This window comes from Mustela erminea, chromosome 5 (genome assembly GCF_009829155.1).
Source record: "Mustela erminea isolate mMusErm1 chromosome 5, mMusErm1.Pri, whole genome shotgun sequence".
NCBI lineage: Eukaryota > Metazoa > Chordata > Mammalia > Carnivora > Mustelidae > Mustela > Mustela erminea.
The window spans coordinates 108,046,320-108,064,914 of record NC_045618.1 but is presented as its reverse complement, the minus strand read 5'-3'; the positions used below and the strand labels follow the sequence as shown (position 1 = coordinate 108,064,914).

The 18,595-nt window shown below is 41.1% G+C and overlaps 1 protein-coding gene and 1 long non-coding RNA gene across 3 annotated transcripts in view; one reads left to right on the top strand and one right to left on the bottom strand.

Annotated features, from left to right (window-relative positions):
• Positions 1 to 650: 650 nt before the first annotated feature.
• Positions 651 to 16,542, bottom strand: LOC116591474. Its single transcript, XR_004286017.1, has 3 exons — positions 16,461 to 16,542; positions 13,654 to 13,743; positions 651 to 731 (listed from the first exon to the last, which is right to left on the bottom strand). It is a non-coding gene; the product is annotated as an uncharacterized LOC116591474 (long non-coding RNA).
• Positions 16,524 to 18,595, top strand: part of C5H14orf39 (chromosome 5 C14orf39 homolog) — a 92,038-nt gene continuing 89,966 nt past the window's right edge. Inside the window, exon 1 of one of the 2 annotated variants that reach the window (XM_032344390.1) lies at positions 16,524 to 16,596. The gene's annotated coding sequence lies outside the window, so the exon portion shown is untranslated. The remainder of the gene's footprint in view (positions 16,597 to 18,595) is intronic. The other variant, XM_032344392.1, reaches the window with a different exon arrangement.

Here is an 18,595-nt window from a genome sequence, read left to right as displayed (position 1 = left end):
TTTTCTAAGGCAAATGTTTCTATTCCTTTGCTTTAGCTTTATCAAACGATCTGAGCTGAAGCAATCTTTTAAAATGCTATGATGCACTCAGTGTTTTCGAAAGCAGAGCATTGTAACCATTTAGATCCTTCATCATTATAACAATGCGTCCAGTGGCTCTTCTTGTAGAATTAATGCACGGAGCTTCCATTAAGTGTTCTCTGAATCCACTCAGAGATAGGCCAGTCTATTGTCCTCTGAACTAACTATTCATATATAAGATTCAAAAAATGTTCAGAAACATTGCCAATCAGAGAGAGAGAGAAAAAAAAAAAAACCCACACGTCAGCTTTGATAAGAAAGAGGTGCTCTTTAAAGGGTCCTTAGGAGTTTCAAGGGGGTTCCCAAGGGACGGTGGAATATACAGCTATGAGTTTAAAACAGCTATGAGTTTAAAATTCTAATAGCAGTCCTCCAAAACCCACAAATTGTTGTCAGTTTAAAAAAATCTATGGGAAAAAAGATTAAGAAAAATAAGCTGATTAGACTAATAAAAAAGAATATTATAGCAATCAACTGTGCATTAGTCAAAAAGCAAGTGAAAGAAGCCCAATGCAAACCAGTTTAAGTGAAAAAAAAGATTTAATCGGTTCATGTACTGGGGGAACATCTGAAGAACATCTGACTTTGGGCATACCTGGATCCAGGGTCTCAAATGATGGTTTCAGGATTCTTCTTCTTTTTTTTTCCCCCTTTTTAAAAAAATTTATTATTTTTTTTATTTCTTTTCAGTGTTTCAGAATTCATTGTTTATGCACCATACCCAGTGCTCCATGCAATACATGTCCTCCACAACACCCACCAGCAGGCTCACCCAACCTCCCATCCCTCTCCCCTCCAAAACCCTCAGTTCCTCGAAGTCCACAGTCTCTCATGATTCATCTCCCCCTCCAATTTCCCCCAACTCCCTTCTCTCCACCTCCCCATGTCCTCCATGTTATTCCTTATGCTCCACAAATAAGCAAAACTATATGATTATTGACTCTCTCTGCTTGACTTATTTCACTCAGCATAATCTCTTCCAGTCCCATCCATGTTGATACAAAAGTTGGGTATTCATCATTTGTGATGGAGGCATAATACTCCATAGTATATATGGGCTACATCTTTATCCATTCATCCATTGAAGGGCATCTTGGTTCTTTCCACAGTTTGGCAACTGTGGCCATTGCTGCTATGAACATTGGAGTACAGATGGCCCTTCTTTTCACTACATCTGTATCTTTGGGGTAAATACCCAGCAGTGCAATTGCAGGGTCATAGGGAAGTTCTATTTTTAATTTCTTAAGGAATCTCCACACTGTTTTCTAAAGTGGCTGCACCAACTTGCATTCCCACCAACAGTGTAAGAGGATTCCCCTTTCTCTACATCCTCTCCAACACATGTTTACTGCTTGTTAATTTTGGCCATTCTAACTGGTGTAAGGTGGTATCTCAATGTGGTTTTGATTGGAATCTCCCTGATGGCTAGTGATGATGAACATTTTTTCATGTTAGCTATTTGTATGTCTTCATTGGAGAAGAGTCTGTTCATGTCTTCTGCCCATTTTTTGACAAGAATATCTGTTTTGTGTGTGTTGATTTTGAAGAGTTCTTTGTAGATCTTGGATATCAGCCCTTTGTCTGTACTGTCATTTGCAAATATCTTCTCCCATTATGTGGGTTGCCTCTTTGTTTTGTTGACTGTTTCCTTTGCTGTGAAGAAGCTTTTGATTTTGATGAAATCCCAAAAGTTCATTTTCACTTTTGTTTCCTTTGCCTTTGGAGACCTATCTTGAAAGAAGTTGCTGTGACTGATGTTGAAGAGGTTACTATGTTCTCCAGGATTCTTCTTCTTCTTCTTTTTTTTTAAAAAATATTTCATTTATTTATTTGACAGAAAGAGAGAGAGATCACAAGTAGGCAGAGAGGCAGGCAGAGAAAGAGGGGGGAAGCAGGCTCCCTGCTGAGCAGAGAGCCCCATGTGGGGCTTGATCCCAGGACCCTGAGATCATGACCTGAGCCGAAGGCAGAGGGTTAACCCACTAAGCCACCCAGGTGCCCCTCCAGGATTCTTCTTCTTATCTGTCTTTCCTTTCCATTTAGTTTTGTTCCTTTCTATTTTATAGGGCATTTCTCCCTATGATGGAAATATGGCCTCTGGCAATGCAGATGTCATTGCTCTACACTTTCAGCTCCAAAGGGAGAGAGAAAACTATCAGTCTCCAATTTGGAAAACTTCATGAATATTGATCACTCTGTGTTGGATTACTTGTCAAATGGGCCACTCAGGGCAGTCACTATTTCCAGGGGGCTACAGTCCTGTGGTCTGCTTGGCCTGGCTCACAGGCCTGCCCCTTGGTGGAGGTGATGGGGAATGGAGGTCCATCAGATCCACAAAGAATAGGGGAAAGGTGGTGACTCAAATGGGAATAGTACAAAGATGAAAATAGTTATGTGTTTTGCAAAGCTATTGGAGAAAACATAAATAGTTCAGGTTCTAATAATTCTGAAAATTGCTTTTCAGATTTGGAGATTTTGTTCAAGTAGTTTCCAATTGAGTAGGTTGGGTTGGGCTCTGAGATTCTTTATTTCTAAGCAAGCTTCAGGGACCACACTTGAGTAGCACTACTCTAGAAGACATTTTTAAATTGGGTATAATTTTATAGCATCTGGTCAGCGGAAAACCAAAGCAGATTACCTGTGTGAGGTTGAGTTTTGAAAGCTTCAGATTTAATTATTTGAATTACTCTTTATCAGGAGTACTAACATACAAACTTTAATGTTCTTTTGGACTATACTGTTTTGTTACTTGTTAAGTGTCCTCAACTAGAAGGAGTGCAATGATTAACACACTTACCTTGAACATAGTTTTGAGAAATAATGAAGTAAGATACATCTGGAATATACTCTTCTCCTTAAGACATAATGTGAGAAAGAGAAAGGTATGGGGCTAGGGCTGGGACTGTGGTCTGTCTCACAGTCATGGGGCAAGGCTGGGACTGAATAGAACTCATTTCCATGGGTTGTGGGAAGATGTACAGGTGGGCAGAGTGTGACTTCTTGGTCCTTGGCATTAGAGAGAGCTAGTAACAGGGCTCCATCTCCAGGGCTGGGGCTTAGGGATAGTGATGTGGATAGGATGTGGATAGGAGGGGGGATGAATATAGACACTGGCACGAGCAAGGTAAAGACGAAGGTAAAGTACAGAGACTGGGAGAATGGGCAGATTATGAAGGTAAGTATTTAAGTCATTGGAACCAGGGAGAAGGCAAGGGCTTAGTTTTAGAAGCACAGTTGAACTCAAGGTACCAAATCTTAGATATGAAATGGAAAACAGGCTGGCTTGATGTCTGTTCCCTTAGTGTGCAACAAGAGTTCTGCAGAACTCATGCTGGAGGGAGTAGAGGTCATGCATCTTGAAAGAGTAGAAGGAGTAAGGCCACAAGTCCCAACTAAAAGGCCCCAGGTACAAAGGATGAATGTATTGACAAGAAATCAGATAAGTTATTACTACTGGAGAAAGTTCCAAGCTTTTATGCATATCTCTTCATTTCAATTTTATAATTACTGAATCTAGTCATTATTGTTTAATGCATCAATTGAGAAAGAAATGTGTTCTTACCACAAGAGTGGTAGTGATACTAGATACACAGATTTGTAACCCAAGTCTGTATGATTGCCCAGAGGTTCTGCAAACAGTTAAAAAAGTCTATTGAATTTGAGATAGTTATTTTGAACTGTAGTATTTCCTCTTGGCTCACTGGTTAGTTGCAAAGGAACTTGCCTAAGATATAAGCTGGAAGGCTTACTAGTTTTTTAACTTCTTCGGATTTATTTCTTAAAAGAATTGGGTTTTGGATCAAAAGGAGAAATCTGATTGGTTATCTACCTAAAGTATAATGCAAATAACCGTAAATAATATATTATTTATCTTCAAACAAATTTCTTTTTTTTTTTTTTAAGATTTTATTTATTTATTTGACCAAGAGAGTCAGTGAGAAAGGGAACACAAGCAAGGGGAGTGTGAGAGGGAGAAGCAGGCTTCCTGCTGAGCAGGGAGCCTGATATGGGGGTTGTGGGGCTGGATCCCAGGACCCTGGGATCATGACCTGAGCGGAAGGCAGACGCTTAACAGCTGAGCCGCCCAGGTGCCCCGAAACAGAAATTTCTATACCAAAAATTTATAGAGCAAAGAAGTTCTCTAACAGTATATAGGAAGGTATGAAGACCTAAAACTTTAAGGGATACTTGTTTTCTTTTCCAATTCCACCTTCAAAATACTGCCATTGCTTTTCACTCTGCACCTACTCACCCTTTCTCTCCAATCAGTCAGTACTGAGTATAGCAGTGAGCTCTCTTTGGAAGCCTTTGGAACTTTCTTTGAGATGGGGAGGATTCCCCGAACTTCTCTCAAATTCAACTTGACATCACAAGGCAGAAAGGAATCAGAAATGGTTCCTTATTTCCATGTATTACTTAAGATATAAAAAAGTCCCATCTTTGATTTCCTTGGATAACTGCCAAACCCTTTTGTAGAAGGGGCAGAACAAGAGAATCTATGCTAAAGGCAATAGCAGTTACACATGTTTAAGAAGTAATTCAGAGACAACATATGCATTTTGTGGCATAGATTCAAGAATAAGAAACAGTTTAAAAGAATTCTAAAAAAACATTGATTAGGGAATGCCAAGTTAGCAAGTAGATACAAATTTAAAAACAATATGTCCCTGGTGATTCAGGATGACTCAGCTAAAATGGTCATCTTAATTTAGGATGTTTTTTGAAGGCCTCCTCAGGTGGGGTGTGTGTGTGTGTGTGTGTGTGTGTGTTTGTGTGTGTATGGAAGATAGAAGAAATCAATTTAATGTTTTTCATTGGGTGAATTGAAATTATGCAAATTTGCTTTTCTTGGTTTTTGCAGTTTAACAAATGAATAATTGACTCCATTAATTGACTCCAGAAAGCTGATGATAAACCTTTTACTTTTTATAATCATTTCAGACAGAAAATATGTAAAAATAGTGCAAAGATTTCATGTATATGCTTCAACCAGCTTCTTTTATGTTAACTATTTAACATTGTACAATGGACAAACCAGGATTAGCATTGGCACATTGTTATTAACTAAATTATGAATCTTATTGAAAGTTCACCAGTGTTTTTCTAGTGTCTTTTTTTCCCCCCCTGTTTCAGGATCTGATCTTGGATTCTACATTGCATTTAGTGTGCCTCTCTTTAATCTCTGTCAGTCTTTAGTCTTTTCTTATCTTTTGCAACATGGACTCTTTTGAAGAATACTGTGTTAGTTTGTAGAATGTCTCTCCAATTTGGGCTTGTCTAACGTTTTCTCATGATGGGGTCATATATTTTTGGCAAGAATACAAGTAATTTTGTGTCCTCCTTAGGACATAACAGAGGTACATGACATTGACACATCTTATTACTGGTGATGTAATCTTGATTGCTTGGTTAAGTGGTTATGTCAGGTTTCTTCACTAAAAAGTTACTATTTTCCCTTTTGAAATTCGTAATTATCTTGGGTTATTTTGAGAGTTAGGTTAAAATCATATTTCTCCTCAAACTTTTGTCCATTGATTTTTACATCCATAGGAAGATCTTGTCTGTAACAACTATTATTATAAGTATGCCCAGTAGTGACTTTGTACTTCTTAAATTCTCTCTATATTTATTAACTGGAATTCTTTAAGGAGGAGCTGCCCTTTTCCCCCCATTTATTTACTCAATTATTTGGCTCATGGATATTTTATGGATTAAAATCTAATACTATCATCGCTGATTTAGTTGCCCAAATTTTTCCATATTTGGCCATTGTGGGGTTCCTTCAGTTTGGCTCCTGTATCCTTTTGATTTATCACATCTTTTTGTGAGAACTTCCTTTTTTTCTGGTACCACAAGATTATCCATGTTCATCCTGTCCCAGCCCAGGAATCAACCACTTCTCTAATGAGCCCTGATTCCTTTTACTGGCTTTGCCCTGTGGTCCTATACTGCTCTCTGCTCTGGTGGGCAGGCAGCCTTTTGGGTGTGATATCCCCCTACACTCTGGGCTCAGTTTAAATGATGTGGGCTTTAGATGTGGGCTCTCATCTAAAGCCCATATCTTTAGATGCCATATAGTTGAATGCTATGGAGGACTAAACTTCCCAGCTACATTTAACTGTGTTGCTTAGACTGAGAGGTGGGGTTAGGGTAACTTCCTTCTCTCTCTGGGCCTTTGGGGGAGTGTAATTTGAACTCATAGGGGTAGAGATGTCAAAGCACTCTCAGTGAATGGATGGTTCAGAGAAGTAGAAGCAGGACAGGACTCAGCAAGGGCTCAGTCTTTGGGATCTGATAATAATCACTTCAAGTAGCATTTGAACTTCTGCTTTATACTTCCTTTCTGTTATCCTCTAACCCTTAAGTAAAATTTTATTCCCTATACGTCAGGGATTTTAGTGGGGAATCTGTCCTATGTGGATAGAGGTGAAAAGGAGAGAAAAGAATCTTCTTTTTTTTTTTTTTAAAGATTTTATTTATTTACTTGACAGAGAGAGATCACAAGTAGGCAGAGAGGCAGGCAGAGAGAGAGAGGAGGAAGCAGGCTCCCTGCTGAGCAGAGAGCCCGACGCGGAACTCGATCCCAGGACCCTGAGATCATGACCTGAGACGAAGGCAGCGGCTTAACCCACTGAGCCACCCAGGCACCCAAAAGAATCTTCTTCCTTGAGGCTTGAGAAGTTACAATGAGGGGATGGATTATAGGTAGAGACATCTGTGCCCAATATCGTGGTAATCTCATGCAGTAGCAAGAGTGCGGTATCAAGATAAGGTGGTTATAGCAGAAAAATATAAAAGCACTTGTAACACAATATGGGGAAATTCTTTCAACCAAGGTAGTTTCCTTCAAATAAACCAACAGGGTCCATTGTAATTTTCCCATTTAGTGGAAGTGTGACCTGTGATCCTGTAACCTTATTTTGTAGTTACAGGTTGCTAAAGCCTAGATATTATGTAGAGACTTACTAAAATTTACCTGGCTAGTTTTGGCCCATCCCATTTGGGATCATCATGAATTTTGTTTCTATCACCCATCATATTAACTATTCTTTTTGGTTATAATTCTGCTCATTTAAAAAACATGACCTTTTTTTAACCTTCATCTAAGTACTGAATAAAAATGTTGACTTACAGTGACTTGTGGCACTGCACTGTGGTCTTCCTGCAGTTAGAGAACTAATGTCTCAATCTCTGGTTTCCAAAATTGACTCTTTTTCCTGTTTCTGAGCAAAGGAGATTCTCTTCCCATTCCAGGATTCTGGTACCTCTCTCATCATCCATTGATTCTCTAAGTTTCCGGACTCAGAGACTACCTCATTACCGTCCTTCAAGGTCCAAGAATGTAATTCACTAGGCACCTGACTGGCTCAGTCACTAGAGTATGCAACTCTTGATCTTTTGAGCCTCATGTTGGGTGTAGAGATTACTTAAATATTTTGGGGGAACTTCTGGGTGACTCAGTCAGTTTATCATCTCACTCTTGATTTCAGCTCAGGTCATAATCTTAGGGCCTTGGGATGAAGCCTAGAGTCCTACCTTGGGCTCCGTGTTCAGAGGGAAGTCTTTTTGAGATTCTGTCTCACTATCTGCACCTCCCCTCTGTACTCACACACATGTATGCAGTCTCTCTCTCATAAACAAATACATCTTTTAAGAAAATAAAATCTTTTTTTTTTTTTTTTTTTTTTAAAGGATGTAATGGGGCACCTGGATGGCTCAGTCAGTTGAGCCTCTGACTCTTGATTTCCACTCAGGTCATGATCTTAGGGTGATGGGATTGAGCCTTGGGTTGAGCTCTGTGCTGTGTGTGGAGTCTGCTTGTCTCTCTCCCTCTGCCTCTCCCCCAATTCTCTCTCTCTTCTGATTTCTACCTATTGGATACTCATTTACTAATAATTACTTTAAAGGTTAAAAGATGGAAGAGATTTTTAGTGTGGGTGGAGAGCAGAAAATGCCTTGCAGGTACTATGAGCCCAATATATGGATGGATGATTACAGGATGATTGAATGAATGAATGGATTTCTGACCAGTCTGTCAATCTGTAATAGTGATACCACTGGGGTGTTGACAGTGAAAGTTCTTCTTCAGAAGAGAAATGGGATTTCTAATTTATATAAGTTATCATGAATTACTAGTTAAGATGTTTTAAATAAAAAACCAAGCTGCTTCCTTTAGCTAGTAGGAATATTATTATTTTAGCTAATTATAAATTGTTAATTAGATAATGTGTCAAAAGACCTGACTTTCAACTTTTAAATGAACAAAATGAAGTTAAGACTTTTTTTGTCTGTAAACCTATTTAATTTTATCGCTTTTTATCACTAACATTGTGGTGGTTTATATGATTTCATTCAGGTCATAAAATCAAGATTTGGGAGTTAATTAAAAACAAAATAAAAGTAATGCTTGGAAGAAAAAAAATTGGGGATGACTACACAAAATATCTAAGGTCCCTTTCAATCTAATATTTTATATATTTTTAAAATCAACTTTATTGAGGTATAATTTATATACAATGAAAGTCACCCATCTGAAAGTGTAAATTTCAGTAGGTTCTAAGACAAGGACTTTTTTTTTTTACTGGAAAGAAAAACACTAATTAGTAGATGGAGAATTCTGAATTCTCTGATATCCTTTTTTTTTTTTTTAATATGAGACAATTTTATTTAAAGCCTTTACATTTAGCTTCAATGTTATCATTATTATTACCAGGGCTGTTTGCTCTATCTCTTGAGATCTCTAACAGAATTTTCCAGACCACATCATCTTCATGTCTATATAAATTATTTGAGCTATTTCACTTTTTAAACCAGAGCATGGTGTTATTACCACATGCATGTTACATTAAGAAAGATTTTTCCTTTCATCTTGCAGGTAGAGAATCTCTACAACAAACCTCTTTATTTAATTGTTCTTTTATTTGTTCACTTTTTTTTTTAATTAAAGATTTTATTTATTTATTTGACACAGAGAGAGATCACAAGTAGGCAGAGAGTCAGGCAGAGAGAGAGAGAGAGAAGCAGGCTCCCCGCTGAGCAAAGAGCCTGATGCGTGGCTTGATCCCAGGACATTGAGATCATGACCTGAGCCGAAGGCAGCGGCTTAATCCACTGAGCCACCCAGGCGCCCCATTTGTTCACTTTTTTTTTTTTTTTAAGATTTTATTTATTTATTTGACACAGAGAGAGATCACAAGTAGGCAGAGAGTCAGGCAGAGAGAGAGGAGGAGGAAGCAGGCTCCCTGCTGAGCAGAGAGCCCGATGCGGGACTCGATCCCAGGACCCTGAGATCATGACCTGAGCCGAAGGCAGCGGCTTAACCCACTGAGCCACCCAGGCGCCCCTATTCGTTCACTTTTAATGTAACTTTTGAATAGAGCAAAGATTCACATGGTTAAACAAATTAAAATGTACAAACTACACAGTGAAAAGTCTCTTTCTCACTTCTGTTCCGATCTGCTCAGTTGCTCCTCCAAACTTGAAACTACCGTTTATAGTTTCTTGTGTATTCTTCCAGAGTTTGTTTATTCAGATAAGAGTATATATAAACATAGGTCTCATTTGCATGTTTTAAAGAACTCTGGCACCCTTTAACAATCATCATTTTCTCTAGCAATCAGTGGAACACTCCTTTTATTTTTCTCTTAGAAAAAGAGGTCCCTTTTCAAAGAACTTTAGGGGTGCCTGGGTGGATCAGTTGGTTAGGTGTCTGACTCTTGATTTCTGCTAGGTTCATCCCAGAGGTCATGGGATCAAGCCCCACATCAGCTCTGTTCTCAGCACAGAGTCTGCTTGAGATTCTTTCCCTCTGCCCTTCTCCCTGCTCTCGTTCATGTGCTCTCTCTCAAATAAATAAATCTTTAAAAAAAGTAAAGAACTTCAGATTATTCAGACAAAAGTTTCCTGAAAAAAAATTTTTTTTTAAAGATTTTATTTGTTTATTTGACAGACAGAGATTACAAGTAGACAGAGAGGCAGGCAGAGAGAGAGAGAGGGAAGCAGGCTCCCTGCTGAGCAGAGAGCCCGATGCGGGCCTCGATCCCAGGACCCTGGGATCATGACCTGAGCCGAAGGCAGCGGCTTAACCCACTGAGCCACCCAGGCGCCCAAAAGTTTCCTGAAATTAAAAAGATTCCAGTTATACCCTTTAGTTATTTTCACTCATTCATTTGATTCATTCATTTAGCAAAAAATCTATTGATTTGCTTGCTGTGTCAAAGATCCTGCACTCAGGTCTTAGAGGATTATAAAGATTATGGATCTTGCTCTGAAAGAGCATGTAGTAAGAGATACAAGACATGAAGCTAAATAATTATAATGTATAAAATGCCACAGCCTTTCAGAGAAGGGAGAGATTAGTTCAATTCTATGGATCAAGGAAGGCTTTCAGAGGAAAATGACCTTTGAGCTGAGCCATGAAAGTTGAGTCTATACACCTACAGAAATGGGATGATGGAAAAGTAAGAACATTCTATGTTATATCCCAGCACTCTTGTTTTCAAATGACAGAAACTCCAAGTAGCTTAAACAAGAAAGTAAAAGTAGGAGCGCACTGTACTCATTTCTGTAACCAAAATCAGAATACACAAGACTGGAGTTATCTTCAGTGTTAAAAGCATACAAAGATTTTATCAGCATTACCCTTTTCTGTCTCTTCTTCCTCCATTCTGTCTCTTCTCCTTCTAACAGACTCCTTCTTATAACAGGTGATATTACTGCCAATAACTTTGGCATCATATATCTTACTGCTCTCTATTCAAGAGTAGAGAGAGTTACCCCTCTGCTTCCAATTTAGAAATTTTGGAAAGGACTGGCCCAGCTTGGTGGTTATACCCTGCTGTGAGTTGGGAAGGGAAGTACTGTGTTTGCCAGCCCCACCAGAAACACTGAATTGGGAGAAGCAGTTCTCTAAGGGTGCAGCTATCAGAAGAAGGTGGGAAGGAGTGCAGGGGAGACACAAAGCATGGAGCTCCATTTATACCTGCAGCATTAGCAAAGGCAAGAAGGCAGCAAGCTGTGCTGTGAATATGGTGAGAAGCAGGGCTTGGGACTTGTGTAAGGGAGCCAAGGTATTTGTGGTGCAAAATTTGAGAGGTATTCTCAGATGTCAACCCTGAACTTGGTGGGGAGAAGGAGGGACAGAGAGAGGGTCAAACCTCCTTAAATTTTGTACCTTAAGCACCTTGTTTGCCTCAACCTAATCTTGGCCCTGTTAAGAAGGGATGTTCGACAGTGTTGAAGATAACAGGCTGAAGAGTTGAGGACCGAGTAGAGTGACCTTTGAGGGGACAGTTTTGTTGGAACCATGCAAGTGAAAGTCAGACTGCGAGAGGTTAAGGAGTAACTATCTAGTGAAAAAATGGTGGCAGAGAATGTAGGCTACTGTCTCTTCTATCATGAAGTTTGGTGGTGAAAGGAACGACAGAGAAGGAATTACAACTTAAGGGGGTAGCTGAGGGCTCAGCAAGTTTGTTTTACTTCATCTTATTTTCAATATTGGTGCTATCTGTCCCAAGAAGCAGTCATTTACTTCCATGGAATGATTTGAAGGATTCCTGGCTCCCTTCCAACCAAAAATAATTTTATACTAGTTTACTAGTGGTGTCTGAATTGCTACCATTAGTGATTTGGAGTTATTGAATTAAAGGATTATCTCCTAGCAGTTAGTAAGTACCCCCCTAGGTCCCCATCTGTAGGTAATTCATTAAGCTTTTAGCAGCTATCTGTATGTCAATGTGAATTGGCTTATCTGATTTTTTAGAAACAACCAAGAATAGATTTTGATAAAGGGCCGGTAAAGAGCACTGAAGGGTTTTTGACAGTTTGGGATGTGGCACCTATAAGGAGGAAAGGTGAAGAATTCCCAAAAGGAAAAGGTGAGGTTCTAAAGGGTAACCTCTCTATCTCATAGCCCTACCCAAGGCCAGCTACACTCTAAAATTCTTTCCTTCCATCAATGAACCATTTTGTAAAACAGCTTTTGAGTAAAATCTTGTCAAAACTTTCTGGGGAAATACATTATGTCCTGGATGATAGAAAATGATACTAGCCATAGAATCAGAAAGCCTGTTCTTAAAAAAAAAAAAAAAAAGAAAAGAAAAGAAAACCTGTTCTCATCAAACACTTACTTGGCCTGCACAGAAGCAGAATTACCTTGAAGCAAGTGATACGTAGGTTGCAAAATACCCATTTGCACAGATCCCTTCAAAGGCCCTCGGAAGGATCCTAGCAACATTTTCATATGATCATGCATTTTTGGAAAATTTGAAAAACAAGATAATTTAACTATAATACACCACTGTCTCTATCCACTCCTATTTTCCCTTTGTCACATTTCCCCTAGTGCTGAGTGGCACTGGAGTAACCAGTCATTTTTGCTATCCAGTACCTAAAGGGAATTTGAGTTGGGGATACAGTTTGGGTATAGTGGTATATATTTTAATGGCTTATTGTCATTTCTGCATATTGTTAGGTAATTACTAGCTCTTTTGGTGCAGGGATGTCTTATAGACATATTCCTATTGCCTGTTGGGCTAATTTATGTGTCACAACATGAATATGTAAGGCCCTTGATTAAAAACTGGTTAATGAGTGCCGTCAATGCAAAGATTATTTAAGATTGGCTGCTATTTAAGGAAACTTGAAACATGAAATTCAAGGAAATCTTGACATCTGTTCACATATGAAGAAACTTCACAGAGGCTTTCCCAAATTTGATACCAATCCAAAAAATTACATATGGCATTACCAATGAGTTATGAAATTGAAAGAAACTTTTGTAAACTATGAATAATAAATCTTAAAAATGAACCCATACTAAAGGAAAGACAAAATTACCTTTCTATTCGAGATTGTAAAGCTGTCATATATAGAAGCAATCAATCAAAGAACATACAGGAAAAAATTGGGAAAAAATATTCTAGAGGTATATATGACAATTAGTAGAATGATTTTGTTATTATTTGGATTTTGTGACATTTGTTGTATTTGCTGGTTTTTAAAATTTTGTAATTGTGGTTTATTTGCTTATTTATTTTTTAAGAAAGATTTTATTTATTTATTTGAGAGAGAGAGCATGAGTGAGAGAGCACAAGCAGGGGGAGGGCAAAGGCAGAAGAAGGCCCTTGATCCCAGGGGCTCGATTCCAGGACCCTGAGATCATGACCTGAGCCAAAGGCAGGCAGACATTTAACCGACTGAGCCATCCAGGTGTCCCTGTTACGATTTCTTATGCCCAATTTTGTACTCATAATTTTATACCTTTATTTTAAAGAGTATCCCCCACCCCCCAAATTAGCTAAACTTTAAGTCCTATAAAGTCTGGATTCTTCTCTGATCCTGTGGCTGAGCAAGTAATGTGAGCCCCTAGTTCTCTTATCTGGAAGGTAGGAACTATATCTGCTGACTCACCTCACGGGGTGCTTGTGAGGAAGAGAGATGGTGCAGCTCAAAGGTCCTCATTACTAGTTACAAAGAGCCATACACATGTAAGTAGCAGGATCACTGCCTCTTCCTCAAAAAACAGGTCTTGCATTTTCCCTAAGAGGTTATCTTTTCAGTGATCATACTTACATTTCGGGTTATCCTGAATTGTAGGATGGGCTAAGATGCCTCTGGAGAACTTCATACAGATGACAAGCAGCCCCAGACAGAGTTAAAAGCCTAAGAAAGAATGGTGTTCTATTAGCACAAGTTCATCCATTACCACGCTTGGGAAACCAACACACTGGGTCCTCCCTGCTAGGGGTAGTGAGCAGAGATGCTTCTAACAACAGCATTTAGCATTCAAATTCAATAATATTCCAAATATGTAGATGACCCCTATTAAAACACAGTTTTTACAGGGAATTATATAGCTTTTATTTCCTTGGCCGAGCATTTAACCAGGAAAAATGGGAAAAGGGAAGTTCCATTCACTGAACACTTAATATATGTAAGCATCCAATCTAGGTGCTGTACATATGTTATCCCAAACACAATATCCCTGGATATTATCAACAGATATAAAAGAAATTTTGCAGAAATAAAAGCTAAGGCTCAAAGAATAGAGGGACTTGCCCAAATCCACAGTAATTAGGGTGTTTTAAGCAAGGTTTGTTTGATCCCACCCTTTCAGGTATTAGTCTATTGCTACAAGCTGTTTCCAGTACAGTTTTTGTTTTCCTATTTGCTCCTCTTTTCTATTCTTATTGAGTCTGGCTCATACAGTCACACTTGCCTGCAAAAATAAGTTTGTAAATCAGATGTCTAGTGTATATGTATGCATAGGTCTTTAGTTCAAATGCATACTCCATCATGAATTTATGGAAAGTCAGGAGTATATCCAATGCAATAAAATATGCCTTAAATGGTACTTAATTTGAATGGACAAATCTTTAATAGGAATTATAAATGTCTGAAAATGTCTGAAATGCATAATAAACTAGTTTACCACCAACCAGACTGTTCATGTATCAAATTAATATGCACAATCTAAAGTAAGATACTTGATTTCATGCTAAAAAAAATTCAGGGCCAATCTCTTCAGTCTGAAAACAAATAGTAAGTCAACATTCTCAGGTTGCAGATTGATAGTGTCAGGTTAAAATGACTTTCCAAGAGGCAGCTTTATATATATTTTATCAGAACTCAAAATTACACACAGTTCACTTGCTTCTGTCCATTAAATTTTAAAATTGAGATGAGTTTAGTAGCTAGTAGACTTTCACAGGGCTTTTGTGTTTTAATATTTTAATAGAAACGCTTGTTTTTCATCCCCTGATTTAGCCTAAGCATGGGTGGGATGCCAATCCAAGATCTTAAAATTGAACACCTTGAATATTTGTGATTTTGTTGTTGTTGTTGTTGTTTATCTTTTAATTTGCAGGTCAAGACCAAAGTGAGGGAGGTAGGGCAGAAGGCAGAGAGAGAAAGAAAGGAAAGAAATATTTTGGAAGAGGAAACTCCTTCATGCTATAACAGACAAATATATTAGAAATTATATTTTATAGGGTTAAGAGAGTGTAATAGCTAGAATTTTTGAAACCTAAGGGGATGACTCTTATCTTACTGTTTGAAAAAAATGTGCACGTGAGAAGATAATTTTCATATTATGAACGCAAAGCCACAGAATTCTGAAAAACCGTGTACTTAGTGGGAGTATCATCCCAGAGGACCTGACGAGTAGGCAAGAGCCGGTAAGCTGAAGTATTTAAGTGAACTTTGGGTCTATCCTGTATTTGTCATCTTTGCCTTTCAAATGAACTCAGCACTAGCCGTACTCCCCAGCTAATTCGGGACAGGTTTCAAGGAAGATCCATTGTTTTGGTTTAAATATATGTATTGAGCACCTACTACTAGGTCAGGCTGTGAGCATAGAAAGATGGAAAAAATTCAGTATCTGCCCTTAAGGAGCTTATATTCTGGAAGGGCAGGGGTGTGTCAAACATTCAGACAAATGCACAACTGTATGACAGTGTTTAAAACTTAACACGTTAGATAAGGTACGGTGAGAGCACTAAAAAGGGAAGTCGAAATGTCTCTGTGGGGAGCCCACTGAACCAAGAAAGACTCTGGAAGTAGGACAGGTTTCCAGCTGGACCGGCTAGCCCAGGAGGCAGGCGGCAGAATTCGCGCAGGGGAAGCGGAAACGGCGCGAGCAGAGGCACAGGCGTGAAACTGCGGGTTCTGCTCTGGGATCGCCCTCGCACCCCTTTGTCTCCAGACAACCGGAGACGACCAGTTCGATCCCTCACGGCAGGGCAGATCTGAAGAAGTTTGGGGATATAAATCCCAGCCAAGAGAGCGGCAAGGCATGACCTAGCCTGAGGAGATTTGTAGGAGCCGAAATGGGAGCCGCCAAGTTTCTGAAAGACCAGGCGGGGCTCGGGTGGCGGCAGGGCCCTGCCTGAGCTTAATCGTGCTGCCGCGGGCCTTCGGTTCTCAGGGAGCTGTGCTCTGCGTCCCCGCCCCGACGGCCGACACGCGAATCTGCGGGGCGCTCCAAGCCTTCCCGAAGCTGAGCGCCTGAGAAGCCCGCTCCCTGTGTCGGGAGCCTCTCTGCCCGTCCTTGGTCCCTGCTTGGGAAACTCGCGTGACGCAGCCGAGAGCCCGCGGTGACAAATGCTGTTCTCTGGTCCCAGCGCACGACGGTGCTTACCGCGGCCTGACGAGCGGCCCTCGGCGCGCGGCCTCCCCCACGCAAGCCCACCGCGCGCGGCCTCCCCCACGCAAGCCCACCGCGCGCGGCACCAATCCGCGCAGGCCCAGACCCGCGCTGCGGCCTCCCGGCGCGCGTCGCACCGTCTGGCACGAGGCGCACGAACCACCTTGCGGTCCGAGGCTACGGGCTAGCGGGCGCCTCAGTTGCTGCCAGAGCGCCGATCTGTTTATCCCCTCACCTTGGGCTTTTAACCCCGCGCCCCGCTTGGTTTTGAGAGGTTTCTGTGCTCGAGCTATTTGAGGCAGGCCCTCTTAACAATAGGAGTGGCTCGCGGCCTACGCGTCTGAGAGCTTCCAGGGCGCTGGACGGAAAAGGTGGGTGTGTGGAGTTGTCACCTCACGGAGTCGCGATCCGAACCCTGGAGGAGGGACACACCTTCCCGGGTACTCTGGGCCCACGATGGGCTTCTCCTAGGGAACAAGTTCGTCCCGAACCCCTGTCTCAGGGCAGCCTCCCTTAAGGGACCGACGCACCGGCCGTTCCTGCCGCCATTTCCCAGCAGGCCTCCAGGGGGCCTCCCGGCCGCGGCCTTCCTGTCGGCCGCTCCTGGCCCGGGGGCCGCCGCGCGGGGAGGGACGCGCCTCGGCGCCCGGGCCAGTGCGCGAACAATGACCCCTTTTCCCCTCGCCGCCGCCTCTTCCCCGACACCGCCCCCCTCGCACCCCCAGGCAAACCTATTAGCCTTTCAGGCCGACAAAACCCCGCGGCCCCGCGCATTGTCCCGCGGAGCGCCCGGCCGCCGTCATTAGCCCTGATTACGCTGAGCCGCCTGACAGCCCTGCGGGCCGCTCGGCAGACCCCCCATTCACGGCCGCCCCCGGGCTCCGCCTCACAATAGGAGCGGAAATCGGCCGCGCTCCCGCGTCCCGGCTGAATAGAGCGAGAAGCTGCTTCTCTTCTCCTCCCGCCCCTTTCACGTTCTTTTTGGATACAATATTTTTTCCCTTTTTGTTAAAATTAGGGAAAGAGAACGAGGTCAAGGAAGATTTTGATTGAGCTCTTTGCCTGTCATTTGTTTAATGTAAACAAAGAGCAAGTCCTCCCCCCGCCCCAGCCTCTCTTCACCTCCCTCCCAGATTTTTATAAACAAACTGGAGAAGGGGTGGGAGGGGGGTGCGAGCGCGGCGGGTGGAAGCCGAGTGGGTCATTAAAGTGGAGGAGCGAGGAACTGCGGCATTTGGGGAGCGGGAGCCATCGCGCTTTTGGTGGAACTGGCGGGTGGTTGAAATATTTATAACCGATAAAGAAGCCGAGCTGGGGCTGGTGGTTAAATCCGCACATTGGTAAGATCCGTAGAATTGTTAAAATGCAGCTTCTTTCCACTGTGCTGGAATAACTGCTTTTTGGGAAATTGTTACAGGAAATAAACTTCAAGAGAAGACAGGAAGGAAACCCATCATAAGGAGATTTCTCCAAATTCGGAAACCTTCAGCATTGCTCCTACCTGGAATTAAAAACAAACAAACAAAAAACCTTTCTAGAACAGGATAAAACTGATACAGAAAAAAAAAATCTTTAAAAGAAAACGAAAACTTTTATGATACCTGCCCAAGGGAAGATTTGGACCAATTAGCATAAATATCTGTGTGAAGATATGGACCGATTTCCCAACATGTGATCATCAAAGAATTGATTATTCACAAGAACAATTAGGCGCCACCAGGTTTCAGATAAACATTTAAAAAATTCTTTAAAATAATATGTCATCCCTCCCTTAAGATTCTAAAATGAAATCAGATTAAACCTACAGATCGGTGGAACAGAATACCTACTTTATAATATAATTCTTAGTCAACACGTTACTTTAAGCAAATTAGATGTACTTTAAAGGAAAATACTTTAAAGGCTTTCACCAAAGCAGGAAGAAAATTCCTCCATAACTTCGGTCTTCTCTTTTTTTTGCCAGGCCATAAGGGTTATTTAAAAACTATTTGTACAGGGGCTCCTGGATAGGTTCCTGAATCCAGGGTCCTAGGATCAAGCCGCACAACGTCCGGCTCCTTGCTCAGGGAGGAGACAGCTTCTCCCCTGCCTGTCGGTCCCCCTGCTTGTGCTTGCTCTCTGTATATCTCACTTGTTCTCTCTGTGTTAAATGGATAAATAAAACCCTAAAAAAAATTATTTGTGCAGAGAAAGCTTAGTTCTTAGCAGTATAATCCTTTTTTCTTCAGAATGCAGAGTGGACATTTTCTTCTGCTTTTAGGCATCATTTGAATTTCTTAGTTGGATGGGATTTTTAAGAATCCCAACTGCCATTACATCGTTCTACTAATTCTTTCCCTTCCTTCTTGGACCTAGAAACATTAGCTTAAG